The following is a 27,981-nucleotide window of genomic DNA, read 5'->3' on the forward strand; positions in this document are numbered from 1 at the left end:
AGTGGCGACTCCGGTTTTTATTCAAAACCCTTTTTTAACTATAATTTGGGCCAAAATCGTCGTACTTTTAAACCCCATTATTAGGCCCATTTTCTTTATTTATTCTTTACAAATTATTTAACTCACACATTTTCACTCAAAATTAAATTAAAAAAAATTCCATTTTCTTAAAGCTCGTTATTTTATTTTATTTTAAAAAATGGGGCACAACACCTATTCCTAGACTTGATGACATGCTAGATGAGTTATATGGTGCTGTGATCTTTACAAAAATTGATCTGAAAGGTGGTTACCGTCAGATTAGGATGAAAGAGCGTGATGAGTTGAAAACGGCCTTTAAAACTAAACATGGCTTTATGAGTAGTTAGTTATGCCATTCGGACTCACTAATGCACCTAGTACATTCATGAGGTTAATGAACCATATGTTTCGTCCATTCCTAGGAAATTTTGTTGTTGTGTATTTTGATGATATTCTAGTTTATAGTAAGAGCTTAGATGAACAGGTTGAGCATTTAAACCTTGTTCTTGAAGTACTTCGGTAAGAAAAGCTATATGCCAACCTCAAGAAGTGCTCCTTTTGTACTAACCAGCTTGTCTTCCTAGGCTTTGTTGTGAGTGAATAGGGAATCAAGGTGGATGAAAACAAAGTCAAAGCCATTCGAGAATGGCCAACTCCAAGAATGGTGGGAGAAGTGCATAACTTTCATGGTCTTGCGAAATTTTATAGGTGATTTGTCAAAGATTTTAGTACCATTGCTGCACCTTTAACTACTGTGATTAAAAAGAATGAGAAGTTTGTGTGGGGTGATGCTCAAGAAAATGCATTTCAATTGCTTAAACACAAACTCATACATGCACCGTTACTTGCATTGCCTTGTTTTGACAAAATGTTTGAGATTGAGTGTGATGCATCTAGCATGGGTATTAGAGCTGTTTTAATGCAAGAGGGTAAGCCAATTGCATATTTTAGTGAAAAACTAAATAGGGCAGCTATAAATTACTCCACATATGATAAAGAGTTATACTCATTAGTTAGGGCTTTAGAGACTTGGCAGCACTACTTGAGACCAAGGAAATTTGTTATACACACTGATCATGAGTCGCTTAAGCACATTAAGTCACAACAAAAGTTAAACAAGCGTCATGTTAGGAGGATTGCATTCATTGATACATTCCCTTATGTGATCAAGAATAAAGTTGGAAATGTGAGGATCGTAATTTATTTTATTTTATTGATTTATTCACTTATTTATTGGTTTACTCCAAAATAATTATTTTCATGATTTATTACCCAAGTATTAGTTAGTTATACTATCGTTACAAGAATTTCTTAGAAATTTTGCTTTATCGCGCGCGAGTTGGAAGTTCGCATTTTCGCGCGCGCGACTAATTGAAGGACTTTAGAAAATTATTGTTAGACTACTAAGAGTGGATAATAATAGTGTTTAAGGAAGTGCATTAGAGGTTTAGTGCACAAGTGAAACAAACCCGAGAGGAAACGGGCACGAAACAAGCGCGTACGCGCACTATTGAGAGTTGACTTTTCTGCCAAAATTTGAACTACAACTACCAAGCTTCCAAGAGAAGCTTCACCATCGGCACAATCTCTCTCTTCTTTCACCCTTGCTAGCCGAAACTCCAAAGGAAGAAGAAGAGCCAAACCCTTCATCATATCACTTCATTTCTTGCACCTCTTCACTCCAAATTCATCACACAAACTCACAACAACTTGGAGAATCACTTGGACTAGGAAGAGTGCAACTTTCTCATGGTTTCTTGGAGCTTTTGGTGACCCAAAATTTCTGATTTTTCATCATCCAAGAGTTGGTAATCATCTAACCTTTTAAACTTGGTTCTAGTGAGTTAAATTTGACTTGGAAGCTTGTAGCTTCATGAGGGTATCTTTATTTGGTTGAAAATCATTTGAGTGGGCTCTATAAAATCCCACCATGGACACGTTGGACTGATATGATGATTATGGGTGTTATTTATGTTGATTAAGTGTTAAAAAAGTAGAGATAAGTTGAAAAAGTGGAAAGAAAATCAAAGGAAAGTTGCATGAGAAGCTTAGCCGATTCTGCCCTGTTCTTGCCGAGCCCTTGGTTCAATTTTTTTGTGATCAAATGGCCTTGAATTTGTTGTAGATATGTTGTATAGGTTGTGTGGAAAGTTTCCACAAAAAAATACTTGATTTGGTTAAGAGAAAGTTAAGTTTTGAACAAGAACAAACTGGAAATTCGCATATCAGGGGTTCTCTGGCAGTGAACTTTGAACGATCATAACTCTTTGCTCCGATGTCAAAATCAAGTGTTGTTTGTGGCATTGGAAACTAGACACTTCCAGTTTTCTAAAGGTATAAAATACATCCCCTGATTCGACTTGAGTGAGCCGTACCAGTTCTTTAAATTTACTTATTCTGTTTTATTGCTGTGCTCGAGAGTCAGAGATGAGCTGAGGCTTGTTGCTTGAATTTGAGCTAGCTACAAACTGAATTTTAAAATGCTTTCTTCTGATGAATTGTAGCCTATTGAATGTAGTTTCCAAGCCACCAACCATGCCCAATTCTAAGTTGAATTGACTGAGTTATGGCCAAATTACAGAACTGCACCAGTGATAGAAAACCCTAATTTTGGCTAGCCGAATAGCTTAGATTGAATTAGGACTGGTTATTTTGAAACTTTTGGTGTCAATCATCTACCAAATGTATGTTGGATATTTATTAGACCTTTTCTTCATAAATGAACCATGTTTGAGATGATTTGATTGGCCAAAGGTTCGAAAAAGAAAAACAGAAGCATGAAGACAGTTTTGTCTTTGGATTTCCTTAAACTTTGGTAGTTTAGTTAACTACCTTCCCTTGTGAATTTTTAAGCGAAATTTGGTAGAGGAGTAGTTCTCATATGGAAGTTGAATTGTACCAATTTTGGTGTCATTCTAAGACTGTTTTAATATACAAAGAAGTTACCAAATTTATTCTTCCAAATCTGAAAAATTGCCCAACAGTCCTCATTTTGAACCAAATTTGAACTGCTATATATTGGCGTTCAAAACTCCGATTCTTGTTCCGTTTGTTGTGTTTTAAACTTTGATTGTAACTCTAATTGATTTTCAAATTTTAGAGGCTAGTTCAAATTCTGTGAATTTTGCCGAATTTCCAAAGTTTGCCAAAAACCAAACCCGAATCGGTCTTGGAAGTGCAAGTTAGTAGATTTAAGCCGAAATTTGAGTGTCTTCCATTTAGAATCATGGAAAAGTGTCTTCTAGGAACTTTTAGTACTTTAGAAGTAGTTTCCAACAGTACCAAGTTTTCCAATTTTGGACCTACAGAGACTGAGATACGATTTTTCAAAGATTGCACCTCATATCTAGAATTTCTGAACTTGAAGGGAATTGAGTTTTTAGAAACTCTCCATTACCCTTCGATATTGCTTGACCGTTTACACTTGATTTCAAACATGAAAATCAGTTTTTCCTTGTATTATTAAACCTCACTTTTGAGTCTCGATTTATGAGTAATTAAGGCTCTCTTTCATGATATTTTCTTAGGTTGTACAAGTGTACAATCTACCTTGTTAACTAGGGGTTTATAAGGGATTATGTGTGATAGTTAATTATTATTTGCTCAGGCACTCAAGGAGAGCTTCAAGAGGATCTCACAGTGGACGCCTAAAACCCTCACTTGAATACTTGATTGTGCACCACTCTCTTGTTTTGACTAGGTGAGTGTCAAGTGCATGTTTTGTTGCAATTATGTGAATTGCTTCTCATGAACTGAAAATTGATAACTGCTGAGTCGAGTGTGTACTTTATCACACTCGTTCTCATTTAAATGAATTGTAATTGAATTGCCTGAATTGAATTGAATTACCTGACCTGAATTGAATTGAATTATATGCTATGGCTGCATATGTCGCTGGATTGAAACTTCTCGACTCACACCTGACCTGGGGGACACCCAAATTTCATCGGCCGACCTTGGTCTCGAGCCGGCATGGGTTTGGTCGGGAACTTTGGTGAGCCATGAGAAAACCTGTATAAGCTTGATCTATTGGAGAGATCTTTCTTGGCCTACTCGTGCAGTAGCGGCTTTATAGAAGTTCGGGCCCGGTGGGGGGTTGTATGGTGGACGGACCTGTGAAGTTAGTGGAGATCTACGGACTTAAAATACCGACTCAGTTGATGGAGTGTCATCGCGGGAAAGTATTCTATCGAGGTTGGCAAAGCAAGTGAAAATTAGCTCCTGAGAGCTACCATATCCTTGAATTGTTTCTGTTTAAATTTTACTTGAATTGTTAATTACCCGAATATTATTGTTTTACTTGTTAAATGGGATTGTTACGTGAACAACGTGCTTGCATGTGTGTTTCTTGGGCTCACGAGCAATCACTCACCCCGTATATTTGTTTTCCTTAACAGGAGCGGAGTTGGGGTGAAACTTAGGAAAACCTTTGGGATGAACTTTTGTATTAGGGTTTCGATTGTAATCGACTAGACATCTTTTGCTAGTTGTATATTTTGGAAAATTGATGTATTTTGAACTCATGGTGTAAGATCGGATATTTATATATGGAAGCATCTGCACTTTCTTACTTTGTCTTGTCGCATTAGCTATTATTGTATTAAGTTTCAATTGAATTGTCTTGAGTCCTGGCGAGAGCTGGGCAGGCGTCCCGCAGATACCCTTGGGTTCGCCCTTGGGAGAAGTGGGGGCAGCACAGTTGGTATCAGAGCGCTAGGTTAGAGATTTATTTGGTAGATATATTAGAAACCTTACCCTTAAGATTTGAAATAAGATGACTTAGTCATACTTTAAGTGATATTTGAGCGAGTTAGTGACTAAGTTTCTAATCCAAAAATTGTGGTTGTTTTGCAGGGATGGAGAATGGAAATAGGAACCCTGCTGCTAATGGGAATGGTCATGCCAATGGCCATGTAGAGCCTCCTAGGCCTATTTACTATCGAGCTCTTGGTGGAGGAGCTCGCCCGCTACTAGGTATCCTCGATGTCCGTGTAGGTTAACGTATGCATACCCGAACCACCTTGTACTAGCCCTTGACAATGAGCGTCGTCAGTTGGTGAACACCAACAGAGAACTATTCCAGGAGGTGGAGGAGTTAAGCCAGATGGTGAATGCTCAGAGTGAGAGGATTGCCGAGCTTGAGGAGGTATTGGCAAACGAGATGGCCACGGCTGAGGTCACTCGCGATGAGTTTCAAAGGACTAGGGCTCGACTTATTAAGTTAGATGAGAAGGTCCGAGATCGGGCTTCTGGGATCCTAGCAGATACTGGTGGGTCGGTTGATGAGGTGATGGACATTATCCAGAGTCCGGCTCTGGAGGAGGATCCTGAGAAGGAGATTCCACCTGGTAGCCCTACTGTGGACTAAATCCAGAGTGGTAGATCCTTTTGACTGATATAGTTAGAATTAGCTCGGGTGATGCTAGTGCCAAGGCTGTGACAGCCCCACCTCCCCCTAAGGCGAACCAGAGGGTTCGGCGGGCCACCTGCCCAGCTCTCGCCGGGACTCAGTCGTTCACTACATTCCTCAAACAGATTACAAGATAAAACTCAAATATTACATTATAAATCTCCAATAAACATCAAATTCTCCAAAAATTACATGTCATAAGCGAAGCGGAAACAATTCTCAACTATACATAAAATGATTTCCAAATCCAAATTATACAAAACATAGGCCATCCAGTCACGTGCACAAGTACTACAAGTCCTTCCTTCGCCTTGAGCCCTGTGGAGGGGAATAAAATATTTTTGGGGTGAGCTAGAAGCTCAGCGAGTAACCAGTAAAATCATTAAACAAATATATTTCACAATGTTGCATTTCGATGATGTCATGATTCAGAGATCAAATGTTCGTTTAGTGCTCTCGTGAGCCAGGGAAATCATAACACTTGAACACCCAACGCTCAAATAGATCATTTAACATTAACATTAACATTAAGAGGGAGCCCCTTCTTGAGCTCCAGATAAACATGACCATGAACCATAAACAGAGTGGAGACGTTGGTGTCCAGCACAAGACTTTCCCAGAACTCATTGAAGCCAAATCAAGTCATGAACTCACATGCAAGCACGCATGATATGCAATCGAGTACATAATGCAAAAAACATTTCACAAGTACTTTGGAAATAGTTTAGGGTCACTCACCTCCACGTCTCAGAAATCATCCATCATATAACATTGCCTTGCTCAAATCCAAGTCTTAGATCACAAACTCAATGCAAACAAATCCCTTCAAAGTTCGGACAGCACTTCCCCTGAATTTGCTAACTTTTCCAGCCATCATGGCTTCATTATTTCCTCATTCCAACCCAAAGGTACACACACAACAACAAGTTCATCCAATAGCCATTCAGCAAGCTCCAAGTAGTACTAGTACAAGTCAAGATAGGGAAAAGTCCGGAAATGAAAGTTAAGCTCAAAACCAGAAAAACAGTTTTGACGTCATTTTGCGGTAATGGTACCAAAGGCGGTACGATTGTCGGATGAAGGTACAAGATACACCGTTTCGAATCTAAAAGACAGGGCTACAACATTACAGAAGGTCACTCAACCCAGTTTCGAGTGTAACCAGGTCAAAATGCAAGATACCATACCAGAATCACAAAAACAGATTCACAGAACGCATTCTAGCGGAAACATCATAAATCAGGCTATCCAAGTCCAAATCCAAAAATTCCAACACCAGGTGAAAGCTAAGAAACAGGGATAAATTTCATCAGAAGGCCTCAACAACCAATTCGGAAGCAATTCCAGCCAAAACAACCAATTACAGGCGCAATTCTTACATTCGGGTAAAATCAGAACAGCAATAGTAATTTCGACTTTTCTCATTCTACACTACTCCAATTGATCTGAAATTTTGTAGGGACCTCTAAAATATCATTCCCTACAACTTTCATGTTTTAAGACAAGGCCAATTCGGCCTCTATCTATGAGCTATAAATTCGGGCAGAATGCACAATCATAAACCCTAACTTTCCAAAATTTCTTCCAAAACAGAAATTGTTTGCAATTTACCACTTTTTCCACCTCATAGAGTCCTTAAATATCATTTCCAATCATCATATATAACCACACAATCATATACATATGAAAACAGAAAAATCCCCAATAATTATAAAACTTCACCAATTCAACCAAAACCAAGATATAATCCATAAAAGTGCATCTTATACCACCACCAATCATGAATTGAACATCATTAGAGGAAGGAGAGGGGTCCTTCACAACTCACCTTAGCAATACAAGAGATAGAGAAACTAGTCACCTTAGCTTTCCAAACAACTTCACAACCAAGCTCAACTCCACCAAACTAAGAGGTTTTATGGAGTAAATTCAAGTTTAATCGGTTGGAATTGAAGATTGAGTGAGATGAGAAGCTAGAAAGTTGAGAGATTTTTCTTCTTTTCCTTTGAGAGAGAGCCGGCCATGAAGCATAGAAACAGGATGATTTTTGGGTCAAAATTGAGTATTAGTAAAGGTAAGAAATAATGGTCAAAGTCCAAGATTAAATCACAAGGTGACACTTGTCACCTTTTTGGTTTAAAACTTATCTTTTTGTCTCTCCAATACAAATATCTTAACACTTTGTAAAATAATATCACTTAATGCAGAATTCCAACAAGTTGTCAAAAATATAATGCATTTACCGCACTTGCGGGTCCCACGTTCAAAATACGCTCTTAATTTCTCAAAAACTAACCGATACTAGAAAAATCATTTTAAAACTATCTTTGCTCATAAACTTTATCTGGGGAATTTTTCTAATAAAGAAAATGTAGAAAAGGCGGGCGATTAAATAAAATAAACCCTAGAAAACTAGAAAATTTCCGGGTTCTCACACTTATACTTTTCGGGGCGTCACAAACTCCCCTCCTTAAAAGAATGTCGTCCTCGACATTCCCTCTTGTACCAATCAAGTCAAGACATCCCGCAAAAATCACTAATATTTCGGACCAAACCCACAGTCCGGCATCCTAAACTTCAAGCCTAGGATACACTACAGAGATCTGAAGCCTAAGCTCTGATACCAACTGTGACAGCCCCACCTCCCCCTAAGGCGAACCAGAGGGTTCGGCGGGCCGCCTGCCCGGCTCTCGCCGGGACTCAGTCGTTCACTACGGTCCTCAAACAGATTACAATATAAATCTCAAATATTACATCAAATGTTCCCACAATTACATCCAAGTCTCCAATAAATTACATGTCATAAGCGAAGCGGAAACAATTCTCAACTATACATAAAATGATTTCCAAATCCAAATTATACAAAACATAGGCCATCCAGTCACGTGCACAAGTACTAGAAGTCCTTCCTTCGCCTTGAGCCCTGTGGAGGGGAATAAAATATTTTTGGGGTGAGTTAGAAGCTCAGCGAGTAACCAGCAAAATCATTAAACAAATATATTTCACAATGTTGCATTTCGATGATGTCATGATTCAGAGATCAAATGTTCGTTTAGTGCTCTCGTGAGCCAGGGAAATCATAGCACTTGAACACCCAACGCTCAAATAGATCATTTAACATTAACATTAACATTAAGAGGGAGCCCCTTCTTGAGCTCCAGATAAACATGACCATGAACCATAAACAGAGTGGAGACGTTGGTATCCAGCACAAGACTTTCCCAGAACTCATTCAAGCCAAATCAAGTCATGAACTCACATGCAAGCACGCATGATATGCAATCGAGTACATAATGCAAGAAACATTTCACAAGTACTTTGGAAATAGTTTAGGGTCACTCACCTCCACGGCTCAGAAATCATCCATCATATAACATTGCCTTGCTCAAATCCAAGTCTTAGATCACAAACTCAATGCAAACAAATCCCTTCAAAGTTCGGACAGCACTTCCCCTGAATTTGCTAACTTTTCCAGCCATCATGGCTTCATTATTTCCTCATTCCAACCCAAAGGTACACACACAACAACAAGTTCATCCAATAGCCATTCAGCAAGCTCCAAGTAGTACTAGTACAAGTCAAGATAGGGAAAAGTCCGGAAATGAAAGTTAAGCTCAAAACCAGAAAAACAGTTTTGACGTCATTTTGCGGTAATGGTACCAAAGGCGGTACGATTGTCGGATGAAGGTACAAGATACACCGTTTCGAATCTAAAAGACAGGGCTACAACATTACAGAAGGTCACTCAACCCAGTTTCGAGTGTAACCAGGTCAAAATGCAAGATACCATACCAGAATCACAAAAACAGATTCACAGAACGCATTCTAGCGGAAACATCATAAATCAGGCTATCCAAGTCCAAATCCAAAAATTCCAACACCAGGTGAAAGCTAAGAAACAGGGATAAATTTCATCAGAAGGCCTCAACAACCAATTCGGAAGCAATTCCAGCCAAAACAACCAATTACAGGCGCAATTCTTACATTCGGGTAAAATCAGAACAGCAATAGTAATTTCGACTTTTCTCATTCTACACTACTCCAATTGATCTGAAATTTTGTAGGGACCTCTAAAATATCATTCCCTACAACTTTCATGTTTTAAGACAAGGCCAATTCGGCCTCTATCTATGAGCTATAAATTCGGGCAGAATGCACAATCATAAACCCTAACTTTCCAAAATTTCTTCCAAAACAGAAATTGTTTGCAATTTACCACTTTTTCCACCTCATAGAGTCCTTAAATATCATTTCCAATCATCATATATAACCACACAATCATATACATATGAAAACAGAAAAATCCCCAATAATTATAAAACTTCACCAATTCAACCAAAACCAAGATATAATCCATAAAAGTGCATCTTATACCACCACCAATCATGAATTGAACATCATTAGAGGAAGGAGAGGGGTCCTTCACAACTCACCTTAGCAATACAAGAGATAGAGAAACTAGTCACCTTAGCTTTCCAAACAACTTCACAACCAAGCTCAACTCCACCAAACTAAGAGGTTTTATGGAGTAAATTCAAGTTTAATCGGTTGGAATTGAAGATTGAGTGAGATGAGAAGCTAGAAAGTTGAGAGATTTTTCTTCTTTTCCTTTGAGAGAGAGCCGGCCATGAAGCATAGAAATAGGATGATTTTTGGGTCAAAATTGAGTATTAGTAAAGGTAAGAAATAATGGTCAAAGTCCAAGATTAAATCACAAGGTGACACTTGTCACCTTTTTGGTTTAAAACTTATCTTTTTGTCTCTCCAATACAAATATCTTAACACTTTGTAAAATAATATCACTTAATACAGAATTCCAACAAGTTGTCAAAAATATAATGCATTTACCGCACTTGCGGGTCCCACGTTCAAAATACGCTCTTAATTTCTCAAAAACTAACCGATACTAGAAAAATCATTTTAAAACTATCTTTGCTCATAAACTTTATCTGGGGAATTTTTCTAATAAAGAAAATGTAGAAAAGGCGGGCGATTAAATAAAATAAACCCTAGAAAACTAGAAAATTTCCGGGTTCTCACACTTATACTTTTCAGGGCGTCACAAACTCCCCTCCTTAAAAGAATGTCGTCCTCGACATTCCCTCTTGTACCAATCAAGTCAAGACATCCCGCAAAAATCACTAATATTTCGGACCAAACCCACAGTCCGGCATCCTAAACTTCAAGCCTAGGATACACTACAGAGATCTGAAGCCTAAGCTCTGATACCAACTGTGACAGCCCCACCTCCCCCTAAGGCGAACCAGAGGGTTCGGCGGGCCGCCTGCCCGGCTCTCGCCGGGACTCAGTCGTTCACTACGGTCCTCAAACAGATTACAATATAAATCTCAAATATTACATCAAATGTTCCCACAATTACATCCAAGTCTCCAATAAATTACATGTCATAAGCGAAGCGGAAACAATTCTCAACTATACATAAAATGATTTCCAAATCCAAATTATACAAAACATAGGCCATCCAGTCACGTGCACAAGTACTAGAAGTCCTTCCTTCGCCTTGAGCCCTGTGGAGGGGAATAAAATATTTTTGGGGTGAGCTAGAAGCTCAGCGAGTAACCAGCAAAATCATTAAACAAATATATTTCACAATGTTGCATTTCGATGATGTCATGATTCAGAGATCAAATGTTCGTTTAGTGCTCTCGTGAGCCAGGGAAATCATAGCACTTGAACACCCAACGCTCAAATAGATCATTTAACATTAACATTAACATTAAGAGGGAGCCCCTTCTTGAGCTCCAGATAAACATGACCATGAACCATAAACAGAGTGGAGACGTTGGTATCCAGCACAAGACTTTCCCAGAACTCATTGAAGCCAAATCAAGTCATGAACTCACATGCAAGCACGCATGATATGCAATCGAGTACATAATGCAAGAAACATTTCACAAGTACTTTGGAAATAGTTTAGGGTCACTCACCTCCACAGCTCAGAAATCATCCATCATATAACATTGCCTTGCTCAAATCCAAGTCTTAGATCACAAACTCAATGCAAACAAATCCCTTCAAAGTTCGGACAGCACTTCCCCTGAATTTGCTAACTTTTCCAGCCATCATGGCTTCATTATTTCCTCATTCCAACCCAAAGGTACACACACAACAACAAGTTCATCCAATAGCTATTCAGCAAGCTCCAAGTAGTACTAGTACAAGTCAAGCTAGGGAAAAGTCCGGAAATGAAAGTTAAGCTCAAAACCAGAAAAACAGTTTTGACGTCATTTTGCGGTAATGGTACCAAAGGCGGTACGATTGTCGGATGAAGGTACAAGATACACCGTTTCGAAGCTAAAAGACAGGGCTACAACATTACAGAAGGTCACTCAACCCAGTTTCGAGTGTAACCAGGTCAAAATGCAAGATACCATACCAGAATCACAAAAACAGATTCACAGAACGCATTCTAGCGGAAACATCATAAATCAGGCTATCCAAGTCCAAATCCAGAAATTCCAAAACCAGGTGAAAGCTAAGAAACAGGGATAAATTTCATCAGAAGGCCTCAACAACCAATTCGGAAGCAATTCCAGCCAAAACAACCAATTACAGGCGCAATTCTTACATTCGGGTAAAATCAGAACAGCAATAGTAATTTCGACTTTTCTCATTCTACACTATTCCAATTGATCTGAAATTTTGTATCCACCTCTAAAATATCATTCCCTACAACGTTCATGTTTTAAGCCAAGGCCAATTCGGCCTCTATCTATGAGCTATAAATTCGGGCAGAATGCACAATCATAAACCCTAACTTTCCAAAATTTCTTCCAAAACAGAAATTGTTTGCAATTTACCACTTTTTCCACCTCATAGAGTCCTTAAATATCATTTCCAATCATCATATATAACCACACAATCATATACATATGAAAACAGAAAAATCCCCAATAATTATAAAACTTCACCAATTCAACCAAAACCAAGATATAATCCATAAAAGTGCATCTTATACCACCACCAATCATGAATTGAACATCATTAGAGGAAGGAGAGGGGTCCTTCACAACTCACCTTAGCAATACAAGAGATAGAGAAACTAGTCACCTTAGCTTTCCAAACAACTTCACAACCAAGCTCAACTCCACCAAACTAAGAGGTTTTATGGAGTAAATTCAAGTTTAATCGGTTGGAATTGAAGATTGAGTGAGATGAGAAGCTAGAAAGTTGAGAGATTTTTCTTCTTTTCCTTTGAGAGAGAGCCGGCCATGAAGCATAGAAACAGGATGATTTTTGGGTCAAAATTGAGTATTAGTAAAGGTAAGAAATAATGGTCAAAGTTCAAGATTAAATCACAAGGTGACACTTGTCACCTTTTTGGTTTAAAACTTATCTTTTTGTCTCTCCAATACAAATATCTTAACACTTTGTAAAATAATATCACTTAATGCAGAATTCCAACAAGTTGTCAAAAATATAATGCATTTACCGCACTTGCGGGTCCCACGTTCAAAATACGCTCTTAATTTCTCAAAAACTAACCGATACTAGAAAAATCATTTTAAAACTATCTTTGCTCATAAACTTTATCTGGGGAATTTTTCTAATAAAGAAAATGTAGAAAAGGCGGGCGATTAAATAAAATAAACCTTAGAAAATTAGAAATTTCCGGGTTCTCACACTTATACTTTTCGGGGCGTCACAAAGGCCATTGTATTTTTGTTTGACTGTGTGGCCTACTTTTGAGGCACTTGACTTTACTTTAGTCGTATGTGACTAAAAGTACTTTTGTGGCACCTGTATGCTATATTTTTGTAATTCCCCCATGACTTGCTAATTCTATGAACTTTGAAGTGTTAATGAATGTAAATTATTGTTATTTCCAATGTTTCTTGATTGGCTCTTGTTTTGAATATTTCCTGGCGTAATCACTTTTATTTTTACACTAGACACCATTAGAATTATGGAAGGATGAAGGTGTGGTCGAGGTCGTGGGCGATGGTATAGGCAAGCCCAACCTCAAGGGATGACCAGGGATCGGCAACTGGACCGACCCAGGAACAAAAGAATGTAGAGGGTAACCAAGTGGCTACTGCCATCAATAGGATGACTGATATCCTTGAACGCTTACCTGAGAGACAGGGTCCAGAACCACTTAACCAACCTGGGGGTCAGGATAGAGGGGAAGATAGAGAGAGTAGCAACATATTCGCCGCCCTAGACTATACCGAAGATAAGCGAGCGAATTTTGCCGCTTTTCAATTTGAGGGAGTAGCATGTGCCTGGTGGGACATGATAAAAGGAAAGTGGGAGAGAGTCCAAACCCCTTGGACTTGGGAGAATTTCACGAGGGAGTTCAACGAGAAGTTTCTTCCGCTTTTAATCCAAGAGAAAAGGGAGGATGAATTCATCAAGTTGAAACAAGGAACTCTTAGTGTAGCTGAGTATGAAAGGAGGTTTACTAAACTTTCTAAGTATGCTCCTGAATTGGTGACCAACAAGCGGAAAAGGATAAGACGGTTTGTACAAGGATTTAATGTAAAAATTCAGGAGGGCTTGGCTGCGGCCCAAATCTCTACATTTACTGAGACTCTAGAGAAAGCGCAAAGGGTCGAAAGTGCAAGAATGCAAGTTAGGGACTTCCACAATAAGAAAATGAACTTTTCTAGTCATACTTCTGGACAGGCTAGTAAGAGTACACACCCTTCCAAAATGGGAAGAGGAATGGGAGGAGTAAGGACTGCCGGAGCTTCAAGGAGAGCTTTATCCAGAGGAGGTCGTAGTGGGCCAGTTCAAGCGAGAGGAGTGCCTTCTAGTGGTTCGGCAGTGACACCTCAAGTTAACTGTGGTTACTGTGGTAAACCCAATCATTCGGAGAATGAATGTTGGAGGAAGTCGAAAAAGTGCTTATTTTGTGGTAGTGCCGAGCACCAACTCGCGACTTGTCCAAATAAACTGAAGGTAGGAGGTAGCACTCAAAAGCCAGAAAAGTCAACCTCTAAGCAGACTAATGCTAGAGGGAGTCAACCAAAGGTACCTGCTAAGGTTTATGTACTTGATCATCAACAGATCCCCGATGCGACTGAAGTGGTTAAAGGTACGATCCCTATTTTTCACCGTTTAGCTAAGGTTTTAATTGATCCGGGTGCAACACATTCTTTTGTAAACCCTAACTTCGTAGGTGGAATAGAATTGAAGCCAATTAAGTTACCTTATGATTTGGAGGTCAGGACACCTACTGGAGATCAAAGTTTAATCGCTAACTTGATATATAAGGATTGTGAGATCGGGCTTGGAGAACGGAGATTCCTAGCCGATCTGATAGGCTTAGCGATTAAGGGGTATGATGTGATCCTAAGAATGGACTGGTTAGCCAGTTATAATGCTCAGTTGAATTGTAAGACGAAAATAGTTGAATTGTGCATTCCGAGAGAGACAACCCTGAAATTGGATGTAAGGGGTAGATTAGTCTCATCTGCACTTATTTCAGGGATCCGAGCTAGGAAAATGTTAAGTAAGGGAGCTCAGGGATACTTGGCTTTTCTTATCAACACTCCTAGTGATAAAGTGAGACTGGAGGACATGCCTGTAGTGAAAGAGTATCCAGATATCTTTTTCGAAGAGTTAGAGTCTTTACCCCCGGAAAGGGAAATAACTTTTAAGATTGATGTGACCCCGGGAGTAGCACCTATCTGATGTGTGCACGGATTTGAGGCCAAATGATAAACTAGGGGTCCATAGGAACATTGAAGGCTTGGAAGTTACTAATCTGGCCTTCGCTACTTGGGCCGGGCACTAGTAATGTTTGCCACTGGTTTTGTTAGTTGGATTGGTTATTATGGTGTCATGTTTTAATTCGTTAGTCTTGTTAATTAGTGGAGTTAAATTAGTCGGACCAACTCATGTAAGTGTGGACCGAATTACTCTTGCTAGTGTTAGAAAGATGGGCCGCAAATTCTTGTCTCAAATGGATTAGGCTCCTAGGTCTCTAGCCTATAAAAGGCTCCTTTTGTACAAGCAAAGGGTCAGACGTTTTATCAATAAAATTCATTGTTTCGATTCTCTCTAGTGCGAGAAACTCAATCCTTTACTTGCTTTTGGCAAGGGTTCTTGAGCAATCTCGTGCTTGTCCTTGATTGTTCATCCGACCTATCCACTAGAGTATTCACCTCAATTGGAGTCGTCATTCTACCACCTTCAATCAATTCATGTCATCCATTTTGATTTTAAGTCCCGCAACCCAAGCGTTGGATAACCTCGCTAGATCCTTGGGCAAACGTGCTACGTGTCTAGAAATGTGTTGATCGAGAAGCGTATCACTATCTCTAAGACGCCATATAGAATGGCTCCAGCTGAATTGAAAGAATTGAAGTTGCAATTGAAGGACTTATTAGAGCGGGGTTTTATAAAGGAGAGTGATTCACCGTAGGGAGCCCCAGTCTTATTTGTTAAGAAGAAAGATAGGAGTTTAAGGTTGTGCATAGATTACCGAGACTTGAATGATGTCACTATTAAGAATAAGTACCCATTGCCCCACATTGATAATTGTTTGACCAATCGCAAGGGGCGGTAGTATTCTCGAAGTTGGATTTGAGACAGGGTTACTATCAATTGAGGATTTTGGAGAAGGATATACCCAAAACTGCTTTTAACTCGAGGTATGGACACTTTGAGTTTGCAGTATGCCATTTGGATTGACCAATGCACATGCTGCTTTTATGGATTTGATGCACAGGGTGTTTAAACCTTATCTGGACCAATTTGTGGTAGTATTCATTGATGATATATTGGTGTATTCTAAGACTGCAGAGGATCACGAGAAGCATTTGAGAATTATTTTACAAACCCTGAGGAAACATCAATTTCATGCTAAGTGTGACGGCCCCACTTCTCCCTAGGGCGTACCCCAGGGTTCGGCGGGCAGCCTGCCCAACTCTCGCCGGGACTCAGTCAGTCACTACAGTCCTCAAATAAATTACAATATAAATCTCAAATATACATCAAATTCTCCAATAAATACAAGTCATAAGCGAAGTGGAAACTATTCCCCAAATTATACATAAAATGATTCAAAATCCAAACTGTACAAGATATAAGCCATCCAGTCACGTGAATAAGTACTACAAGCTTTCCTTCGCCACGAGCCCTGTGGAGGGGAATAAAATATTTTTGGGGTGAGCTAGAAGCTCAGTGAGTAACCAGTAAAAGCAGTCGTCCAATATATTTCACAGCAACGTATTTCAATGATGTCATGATTCAGAGATCAAATGTACGTATTTTGCTCTCGTGAGCCAGTGAAATCATTGCACTTACACACCCAACGCTCAAAAGATCCAGTAACAGTAAACAGTAAGAGGGAGCCCCTTTTTGAGCTCCAGAGCCATTTGCTCCAAATAAACAGAGGTGGAGACGTTGGTGTCCAGCACAAGACTCCCCAAGAACTCATTGAAGCCAAAATCATATCATGAATTCACATGCAAGCACGCATGAGATGCAGTCGAGTAATTAATGCAAGAAACATTTCACAAGAAGTTTTAACAATAGTTTGGGGTTACTCACCTCCACGGCTCAGGAATCGTCCATCATATATCATTACCTTGTCCGAATCCAAGCCCTTCAACTCAAACTCAAAGCCATCAAATGCTTTCAAAGATCGGACAGCATTTCCCCTACATTTGCTTACTTTTCCAGCCTACATTGGCTTCATAATTTTTCTTATTCAAACCCAAAGGTACACACACAAAAATTTAATTTCAATAGCCGTTCAGTAAGCTCCAAGTAGTACAAGTACAATTCAAGCTAGGGAAAAGTCCAAAAATGAAAGTTAAGCTCTAAACCATAAAAACAGTTTTTGACATCATTTTGCGGTTTTGGCACCATTGGCACTACGATTATCGGATAGAGGTACAAGATACACCGTTTTGAAGATAAGCAATAGGGCTACAATGTTGAAGAATGCTACTCTGTCCAGTTTCGAGTGTAACAAGGTCAAAAATGCAGGATACTAAACCAGAACCGGAAAAACAGGTTCACAAACCGTATTCTGGTTCAAACATCATAAGTCAGGCCACCTAAGTCCAAATCAAGTGATTCCAAATCCATTCAAAAGCTAAGACATCAGGCTACATTTCTTCAGAAGACCTCAACAACCAATTCAGAAGTATTCCCAACCAAAATAGCCAATTACAAAAGCAATTCTCAAGTTCGGGAAAAAACAGGGCAGCAGGGGTATTTCGGTCTTTTCACAAGCTACGTTGCTCCGATTGACCTGAAATTTTGTAGGCATCTCTAAAATATCATTCCATACAACTTTCATGTTTTAATCCAAGCCAGAATGTAAGAAAATGAAACCCTATCTTCCAAAATTTCTTTCCAAAACAGAAATTTCCTGCAATTAACCACACTTTCCACCTTCTTGCTTCCTTCAATAGCATTTCCAATCATCATACAAAGCCACACCATATTACACATATGAAACAGAAAATTCATGAAATAATCAGAAAAATTCACCAATCTCAACCCAATTCAAGAAATCTTTCACCCAATCACACATTTAATCAACACAAACCATTACTTTGACATCATCAAGACCAAAGGAAGCATTCCCTAGCTACTCACCTTGAAATGCAAGAAAAGGAACAACTTGGGACCTTAATCCTCCAAACCACTCCACTAATCACCTCACAATCACTAAGTGAAGGGGTTTTATGCAACAAATGCAAAATTAAAAGGTTGATTTGTTGGATTTGAGCAAGATTGAAGCATGAACTTGGAGAGCTTTTCCTTTCTTTTCTACTAGTGAGGGAGTCGGCCAAGAGGAGTAGAAACAATATGATTTTTGGGTCAAAATTGAGTATTAGTAAAGGTAAGAAATAATGGTCAAAGTCCACGCTCGAATGAAAAAGTGACACGTGGCACCTTTTAAGTTTAAACTTATCCTTTTGTCTCTCCAATACAAATCTATTAGCACCTTGTAAAATAATATAACTTAATACAAAATCCCAACAAGTTATCAAAAATATATTGCATTTACCGCACTAGCGGGTCCCACGTCCAAAATACACTTCGAAATTAACGTGGACTGACTCGTATACTATATTCCCTCATAAAAATGTATAGAAAATTAAGATATTGAAGAAAGGCAGAAAATTATAGACAAGGAAACAAATTAATGTCTCAAAAATATTTTCAGGTTCACACACTCATCCTTTCGGAGCGTCACACCCTCCCCTCCTTAAAAGACATCCATCTTGTACTAATCAAGTCAAGACATCCCGCAAGAATCACACAAACATACCAAGCAAACACTAAGAGTCAAATAACACCTACTTGTCCGCCTTTCAGTCCTACAAGAATCACTGATATTTCAAACCAAACCCACAGTCCGGCATCCTAAACTTCAAGCCTAGGATACACCACAAAGATCTGAAGCCTAAGCTCTGATACCAACTGTGACGGCCCCACTTCTCCCTAGGGCGTACCCCAGGGTTCGGCGGGCCGCCAGCCCAGCTCTCGGCGGGACTCAGTCAGTCACTACAGTCCTCAAATAAATTACAATATAAATCTCAAATATACATCAAATTCTCCAATAAATACAAGTCATAAACGAAGTGGAAACTATTCCCCAAATTATACATAAAATGATTCAAAATCCAAACTGTACAAGATATAAGCCATCCAGTCACGTGAATAAGTACTACAAGCTTTCCTTCGCCACGAGCCCTGTGGAGGGGAATAAAATATTTTTGGGGTGAGCTAGAAGCTCAGTGAGTAACCAGTAAAAGTAGTCGTCCAATATATTTCACTGTAACATATTTCAATGATGTCATGATTCAGAGATCAAATGTACGTATTTTGCTCTCGTGAGCCAGTGAAATCATTGCACTTACACACCTAACGCTCAAAAGATCCAGTAACAGTAAACAGTAAGAGGGAGCCCCTTTTTGAGCTCCGGAGCCATTTGCTCCAAATAAACAGAGGTGAAGACGTTGGTGTCCATCACAAGACTCCCCAAGAACTCATTGAAGCCAAAATCATATCATGAATTCACATGCAAGCACGCATGAGATGCAGTCGAGTAAATAATGCAAGAAACATTTCACAAGTAGTTTTAACAATAGTTTGGGGTTACTCGCCTCCACGGCTCAGGAATCGTCCATCATATATCATTACCTTGTCCGAATCTAAGTCCTTCAACTCAAACTCAAAGCCATCAAATGCTTTCAAAGATCGGACAGCATTTCCCCCTACATTTGCTTACTTTTCCAGCCGTCATGGCTTCATGATTTTTCTTATTCAAACCCAAAGGTACACACACAACAATTTAATTTCAATAGCCGTTCAGTAAGCTCCAAGTAGTACAAGTACAATTCAAGCTAGGGAAAAGTCCGGAAATGAAAGTTAAGCTCTAAACCATAAAAATAGTTTTTGACATCATTTTACGGTTTTGGAACCATTGGCACTGCGATTATCGGATGGAGGTTTAAGATACACCGTTTTGAAGCTAAGAAATAGGGCTACAATGTTGAAGAAGTCTACTCTGTCCAGTTTCGAGTGTAACAAGGTCAAAAATGAAGGATACTAAACCAGAACCGCAAAAACAGGTTCACAAACCGTATTCTGGTTCAAACATCATAAGTCAGGCCACCTAAGTCCAAATCAAGTGATTCCAAAGCCATTCAAAAGCTAAGACATCAGGCTACATTTCTTCAGAAGAACTCAACAACCAATTCAGAAGTATTCCCAACCAAAATAGCCAATTACAGAAGCAATTCTCAAGTTCGGGTAAAAACAGGGCAGCAGGGGTATTTCGATCTTTTCACAAGCTACGTTGCTCCGATTGACCTGAAATTTTGAAGGCATCTCTAAAATATCATTCCCTACAACTTTCATGTTTTAATCCAAGGCAGAATGTAAGAAAATGAAACCCTATCTTCCAAAATTTCTTTCCAAAACAGAAATTTCCTGCAATTAACCACACTTTCCACCTTCTAGCTTCCTTCAATAGCATTTCCAATCATCATACAAAGCCACACCATATTACACATATGAAACAGAAAATTCATGAAATAATCAGAAAAATTCACCAATCTCAACCCAATTCAAGAAATCTTTCACCCAATCACACATTTAATCAACACAAACCATTACTTTGACATCATCAAGACCAAAGGAAGCATTCCCTAGCTACTCATCTTGAAATGCAAGAAAAGGAACAACTTGGGACCTTAATCCTCCAAACCACTCCACTAATCACCTCACAATCACTAAGTGAAGGGGTTTTATGGAACAAATGCAAAATTAAAAGGTTGATTTGTTGGATTTGAGCAAGATTGAAGCATGAACTTGGAGAGCTTTTCCTTTCTTTTCTTCTAGTGAGGGAGTCGGCCAAGAGGAGTAGAAACAATATGATTTTTGGGTCAAAATTGAGTATTAGTAAAGGTAAGAAATAATGGTAAAAGTCCACGCTCGAATGAAAAAGTGACACGTGGCACCTTTTAAGTTTAACCTTATCCTTTCGTCTCTCCAATACAAATCTATTAGCACCTTGTAAAATAATATAACTTAATACAAAATCCCAACAAGTTATCAAAAATATATTGCATTTACCGCACTAGCGGGTCCCACGTCCAAAATACACTTCAAAATTAACGTGGACTAACTCGTATACTGTATTCACTTATAAAAATGTATAGAAAATTAAGATATTGAAGAAAGGCAGAAAATTATAGACAAGGAAACAAATTAATGTCTCAAAAATATTTTCGGGTTCACACACTCATCCTTTCGGGGCGTCACAACCTCCCCTCCTTAAAAGAATGTCGTCCTCGACATTCCATCTTGTACTAATCAAGTCAAGACATCCCGCAAGAATCACTCAAACATTCCAAGCAAACACTAAGAGTCAAATAACACCTACTTGTCCGCCTTTCAGTCTTACAAGAATCACTGATATTTCAAACCAAACCCACAGTCCGGCATCCTAAACTTCAAGCCTAGGATACACCACAAAGATCTGAAGCCTAAGCTCTGATACCAACTGTGACGGCCCCACTTCTCCCTAGGGCGTACCACAGGGTTCGGCGGGCCGCCAGCCCAGCTCTCGCCGGGACTCAGTCAGTCACTACAGTCCTCAAATAAATTACAATATAAATCTCAAATATACATCAAATTCTCCAATAAATACAAGTCATAAGAGAAGTGGAAACTATTCCCCAAATTATACATAAAATGATTCAAAATCCAAACTATACAAGATATAAGCCATTCAGTCACGTGAATAAGTACTAAAAGCTTTCCTTAACGCTCAAAAGATCCAGTAACAGTAAACAGTAAGAGGGAGCCCCTTTTTGAGCTCCGGAGCCATTTGCTCCAAATAAACAGAGGTGGAGACGTTGGTGTCCAGCACAAGACTCCCCAAGAACTCATTGAAGCCAAAATCATATCATGAATTCACATGCAAGCACGCATGAGATGCAGTCGAGTAATAATGCAAGAAACATTTCACAAGTAGTTTTAACAATAGTTTGGGGTTACTCACCTCCACGGCTCAGGAATCGTCCATCATATATCATTACCTTGTCCGAATCTAAGTCCTTCAACTCAAACTCAAAGCCATCAAATGCTTTCAAAGATCGGACAGCATTTCCCCCTACATTTGCTTACTTTTCCAGCCGTCATGGCTTCATGATTTTTCTTATTCAAACCCAAAGGTACACACACAACAATTTAATTTCAATAGCCGTTCAGTAAGCTCCAAGTAGTACAAGTACAATTCAAGCTAGGGAAAAGTCCGGAAATGAAAGTTAAGCTCTAAACCATAAAAATAGTTTTTGACATCATTTTACGGTTTTGGCACCATTGGCACTACGATTATCGGATGGAGGTTTAAGATACACTGTTTTGAAGCTAAGAAATAGGGCTACAATGTTGAAGAAGTCTACTCTGTCCAGTTTCGAGTGTAACAAGGTCAAAAATGAAGGATACTAAACAGAACCGCAAAAACAGGTTCACAAACCGTATTCTGGTTCAAACATCATAAGTCAGGCCACCTAAGTCCAAATCAAGTGATTCCAAAGCCATTCAAAAGCTAAGACATCAGGCTACATTTCTTCAGAAGACCTCAACAACCAATTCAGAAGTATTCCCAACCAAAATAGCCAATTACAGAAGCAATTCTCAAGTTCGGGTAAAAACAGGGCAGCAGGGGTATTTCGATCTTTTCACAAGCTACGTTGCTCCGATTGACCTGAAATTTTGAAGGCATCTCTAAAATATCATTCCCTACAACTTTCATGTTTTAATCCAAGGCAGAATGTAAGAAAATGAAACCCTATCTTCCAAAATTTCTTTCCAAAACAGAAATTTCCTGCAATTAACCACACTTTCCACCTTCTAGCTTCCTTCAATAGCATTTCCAATCATCATACAAAGCCACACCATATTACACATATGAAACAGAAAATTCATGAAATAATCAGAAAAATTCACCAATCTCAACCCAATTCAAGAAATCTTTCACCCAATCACACATTTAATCAACACAAACCATTACTTTGACATCATCAAGACCAAAGGAAGCATTCCCTAGCTACTCATCTTGAAATGCAAGAAAAGGAACAACTTGGGACCTTAATCCTCCAAACCACTCCACTAATCACCTCACAATCACTAAGTGAAGGGGTTTTATGGAACAAATGCAAAATTAAAAGGTTGATTTGTTGGATTTGAGCAAGATTGAAGCATGAACTTGGAGAGCTTTTCCTTTCTTTTCTTCTAGTGAGGGAGTCGGCCAAGAGGAGTAGAAACAATATGATTTTTGGGTCAAAATTGAGTATTAGTAAAGGTAAGAAATAATGGTAAAAGTCCACGCTCGAATGAAAAAGTGACACGTGGCACCTTTTAAGTTTAAACTTATCCTTTTGTCTCTCCAATACAAATCTATTAGCACCTTGTAAAATAATATAACTTAATACAAAATCCCAACAAGTTATCAAAAATATATTGCATTTACCGCACTAGCGGGTCCCACGTCCAAAATACACTTCAAAATTAACGTGGACTAACTCGTATACTGTATTCCCTTATAAAAATGTATAGAAAATTAAGATATTGAAGAAAGGCAGAAAATTATAGACAAGGAAACAAATTAATGTCTCAAAAATATTTTCGGGTTCACACACTCATCCTTTCGGGGCGTCACAACCTCCCCTCCTTAAAAGAATGTCGTCCTCGACATTCCATCTTGTACTAATCAAGTCAAGACATCCCGCAAGAATCACTCAAACATTCCAAGCAAACACTAAGAGTCAAATAACACCTACTTGTCCGCCTTTCAGTCCTACAAGAATCACTGATATTTCAAACCAAACCCACAGTCCGGCATCCTAAACTTCAAGCCTAGGATACACCACAAAGATCTGAAGCCTAAGCTCTGATACCAACTGTGACGGCCCCACTTCTCCCTAGGGCGTACCACAGGGTTCGGCGGGCCGCCAGCCCAGCTCTCGCCGGGACTCAGTCAGTCACTACAGTCCTCAAATAAATTACAATATAAATCTCAAATATACATCAAATTCTCCAATAAATACAAGTCATAAGCGAAGTGGAAACTATTCCCCAAATTGTACATAAAATGATTCAAAATCCAAACTGTACAAGATATAAGCCATCCAGTCACGTGAATAAGTACTACAAGCTTTCCTTCGCCACGAGCCCTGTGGAGGGGAATATAATATTTTTGGGGTGAGCTAGAAGCTCAGTGAGTAACCAGTCAAAACAGTCGTCCAATATATTTCACAGTAACATATTTCAATGATGTCATGATTCAGAGATCAAATGTACGTATTTTGCTCTCGTGAGCCAGTGAAATCATTGCACTTACACACCCAACGCTCAAAAGATCCAGTAACAGTAAACAGTAAGAGGGAGCCCCTTTTTGAGCTCCGGAGCCATTTGCTCCAAATAAACAGAGGTGGAGACGTTGGTGTCCAGCACAAGACTCCCCAAGAACTCATTGAAGCCAAAATCATATCATGAATTCACATGCAAGCACGCATGAGATGCAGTCGAGTAAATAATGCAAGAAACATTTCACAAGTAGTTTTAACAATAGTTTGGGGTTACTCACCTCCACGGCTCAGGAATCGTCCATCATATATCATTACCTTGTCCGAATCTAAGTCCTTCAACTCAAACTCAAAGCCATCAAATGCTTTCAAAGATCGGACAGCATTTCCCCCTACATTTGCTTACTTTTCCAGCCGTCATGGCTTCATGATTTTTCTTATTCAAACCCAAAGGTACACACACAACAATTTAATTTCAATAGCCGTTCAGTAAGCTCCAAGTAGTACAAGTACAATTCAAGCTAGGGAAAAGTCCGGAAATGAAAGTTAAGCTCTAAACCATAAAAATAGTTTTTGACATCATTTTACGGTTTTGGCACCATTGGCACTACGATTATCGGATGGAGGTTTAAGATACACCGTTTTGAAGCTAAGAAATAGGGCTACAATGTTGAAGAAGTCTACTCTGTCCAGTTTCGAGTGTAACAAGGTCAAAAATGAAGGATACTAAACCAGAACCGCAAAAACAGGTTCACAAACCGTATTCTGGTTCAAACATCATAAGTCAGGCCACCTAAGTCCAAATCAAGTGATTCCAAAGCCATTCAAAAGCTAAGACATCAGGCTACATTTCTTCAGAAGACCTCAACAACCAATTCAGAAGTATTCCCAACCAAAATAGCCAATTACAGAAGCAATTCTCAAGTTCGGGTAAAAACAGGGCAGCAGGGGTATTTCGATCTTTTCACAAGCTACGTTGCTCCGATTGACCTGAAATTTTGAAGGCATCTCTAAAATATCATTCCCTACAACTTTCATGTTTTAATCCAAGGCAGAATGTAAGAAAATGAAACCCTATCTTCCAAAATTTCTTTCCAAAACAGAAATTTCCTGCAATTAACCACACTTTCCACCTTCTAGCTTCCTTCAATAGCATTTCCAATCATCATACAAAGCCACACCATATTACACATATGAAACAGAAAATTCATGAAATAATCAGAAAAATTCACCAATCTCAACCCAATTCAAGAAATCTTTCACCCAATCACACATTTAATCAACACAAACCATTACTTTGACATCATCAAGACCAAAGGAAGCATTCCCTAGCTACTCACCTTGAAATGCAAGAAAAGGAACAACTTGGGACCTTAATCCTCCAAACCACTCCACTAATCACCTCACAATCACTAAGTGAAGGGGTTTTATGGAACAAATGCAAAATTAAAAGGTTGATTTGTTGGATTTGAGCAAGATTGAAGCATGAACTTGGAGAGCTTTTCCTTTCTTTTCTTCTAGTGAGGGAGTCGGCCAAGAGGAGTAGAAACAATATGATTTTTGGGTCAAAATTGAGTATTAGTAAAGGTAAGAAATAATGGTAAAAGTCCACGCTCGAATGAAAAAGTGACACGTGGCACCTTTTAAGTTTAACCTTATCCTTTCGTCTCTCCAATACAAATCTATTAGCACCTTGTAAAATAATATAACTTAATACAAAATCCCAACAAGTTATCAAAAATATATTGCATTTACCGCACTAGCGGGTCCCACGTCCAAAATACACTTCAAAATTAACGTGGACTAACTCGTATACTGTATTCCCTTATAAAAATGTATAGAAAATTAAGATATTGAAGAAAGGCAGAAAATTATAGACAAGGAAACAAATTAATGTCTCAAAAATATTTTCGGGTTCACACACTCATCCTTTCGGGGCGTCACAACCTCCCCTCCTTAAAAGAATGTCGTCCTCGACATTCCATCTTGTACTAATCAAGTCAAGACATCCCGCAAGAATCACTCAAACATTCCAAGCAAACACTAAGAGTCAAATAACACCTACTTGTCCGCCTTTCAGTCTTACAAGAATCACTGATATTTCAAACCAAACCCACAGTCCGGCATCCTAAACTTCAAGCCTAGGATACACCACAAAGATCTGAAGCCTAAGCTCTGATACCAACTGTGACGGCCCCACTTCTCCCTAGGGCGTACCACAGGGTTCGGCGGGCCGCCAGCCCAGCTCTCGCCGGGACTCAGTCAGTCACTACAGTCCTCAAATAAATTACAATATAAATCTCAAATATACATCAAATTCTCCAATAAATACAAGTCATAAGCGAAGTGGAAACTATTCCCCAAATTGTACATAAAATGATTCAAAATCCAAACTGTACAAGATATAAGCCATCCAGTCACGTGAATAAGTACTACAAGCTTTCCTTCGCCACGAGCCCTGTGGAGGGGAATATAATATTTTTGGGGTGAGCTAGAAGCTCAGTGAGTAACCAGTCAAAACAGTCGTCCAATATATTTCACAGTAACATATTTCAATGATGTCATGATTCAGAGATCAAATGTACGTATTTTGCTCTCGTGAGCCAGTGAAATCATTGCACTTACACACCCAATGCTCAAAAGATCCAGAAACAGTAAACAGTAAGAGGGAGCCCCTTTTTGAGCTCCGGAGCCATTTGCTCCAAATAAACAGAGGTGGAGACGTTGGTGTCCAGCACAAGACTCCCCAAGAACTCATTGAAGCCAAAATCATATCATGAATTCACATGCAAGCACGCATGAGATGCAGTCGAGTAAATAATGCAAGAAACATTTCACAAGTAGTTTTAACAATAGTTTGGGGTTACTCACCTCCACGGCTCAGGAATCGTCCATCATATATCATTACCTTGTCCGAATCTAAGTCCTTCAACTCAAACTCAAAGCCATCAAATGCTTTCAAAGATCGGACAGCATTTCCCCCTACATTTGCTTACTTTTCCAGCCGTCATGGCTTCATGATTTTTCTTATTCAAACCCAAAGGTACACACACAACAATTTAGTTTCAATAGCCGTTCAGTAAGCTCCAAGTAGTACAAGTACAATTCAAGCTAGGGAAAAGTCCGGAAATGAAAGTTAAGCTCTAAACCATAAAAATAGTTTTTGACATCATTTTACGGTTTTGGCACCATTGGCACTACGATTATCGGATGGAGGTTTAAGATACACCGTTTTGAAGCTAAGAAATAGGGCTACAATGTTGAAGAAGTCTACTCTGTCCAGTTTCGAGTGTAACAAGGTCAAAAATGAAGGATACTAAACCAGAACCGCAAAAACAGGTTCACAAACCGTATTCTGGTTCAAACATCATAAGTCAGGCCACCTAAGTCCAAATCAAGTGATTCCAAAGCCATTGAAAAGCTAAGACATCAGGCTACATTTCTTCAGAAGACCTCAACAACCAATTCAGAAGTATTCCCAACCAAAATAGCCAATTACAGAAGCAATTCTCAAGTTCGGGTAAAAACAGGGCAGCAGGGGTATTTCGATCTTTTCACAAGCTACGTTGCTCCGATTGACCTGAAATTTTGAAGGCATCTCTAAAATATCATTCCCTACAACTTTCATGTTTTAATCCAAGGCAGAATGTAAGAAAATGAAACCCTATCTTCTAAAATTTCTTTCCAAAACAGAAATTTCCTGCAATTAACCACACTTTCCACCTTCTAGCTTCCTTC

The sequence above is a fragment of the Coffea arabica genome, chromosome 5e (assembly GCF_036785885.1).
Source record: "Coffea arabica cultivar ET-39 chromosome 5e, Coffea Arabica ET-39 HiFi, whole genome shotgun sequence".
NCBI classification, from domain to species: domain Eukaryota; kingdom Viridiplantae; phylum Streptophyta; class Magnoliopsida; order Gentianales; family Rubiaceae; genus Coffea; species Coffea arabica.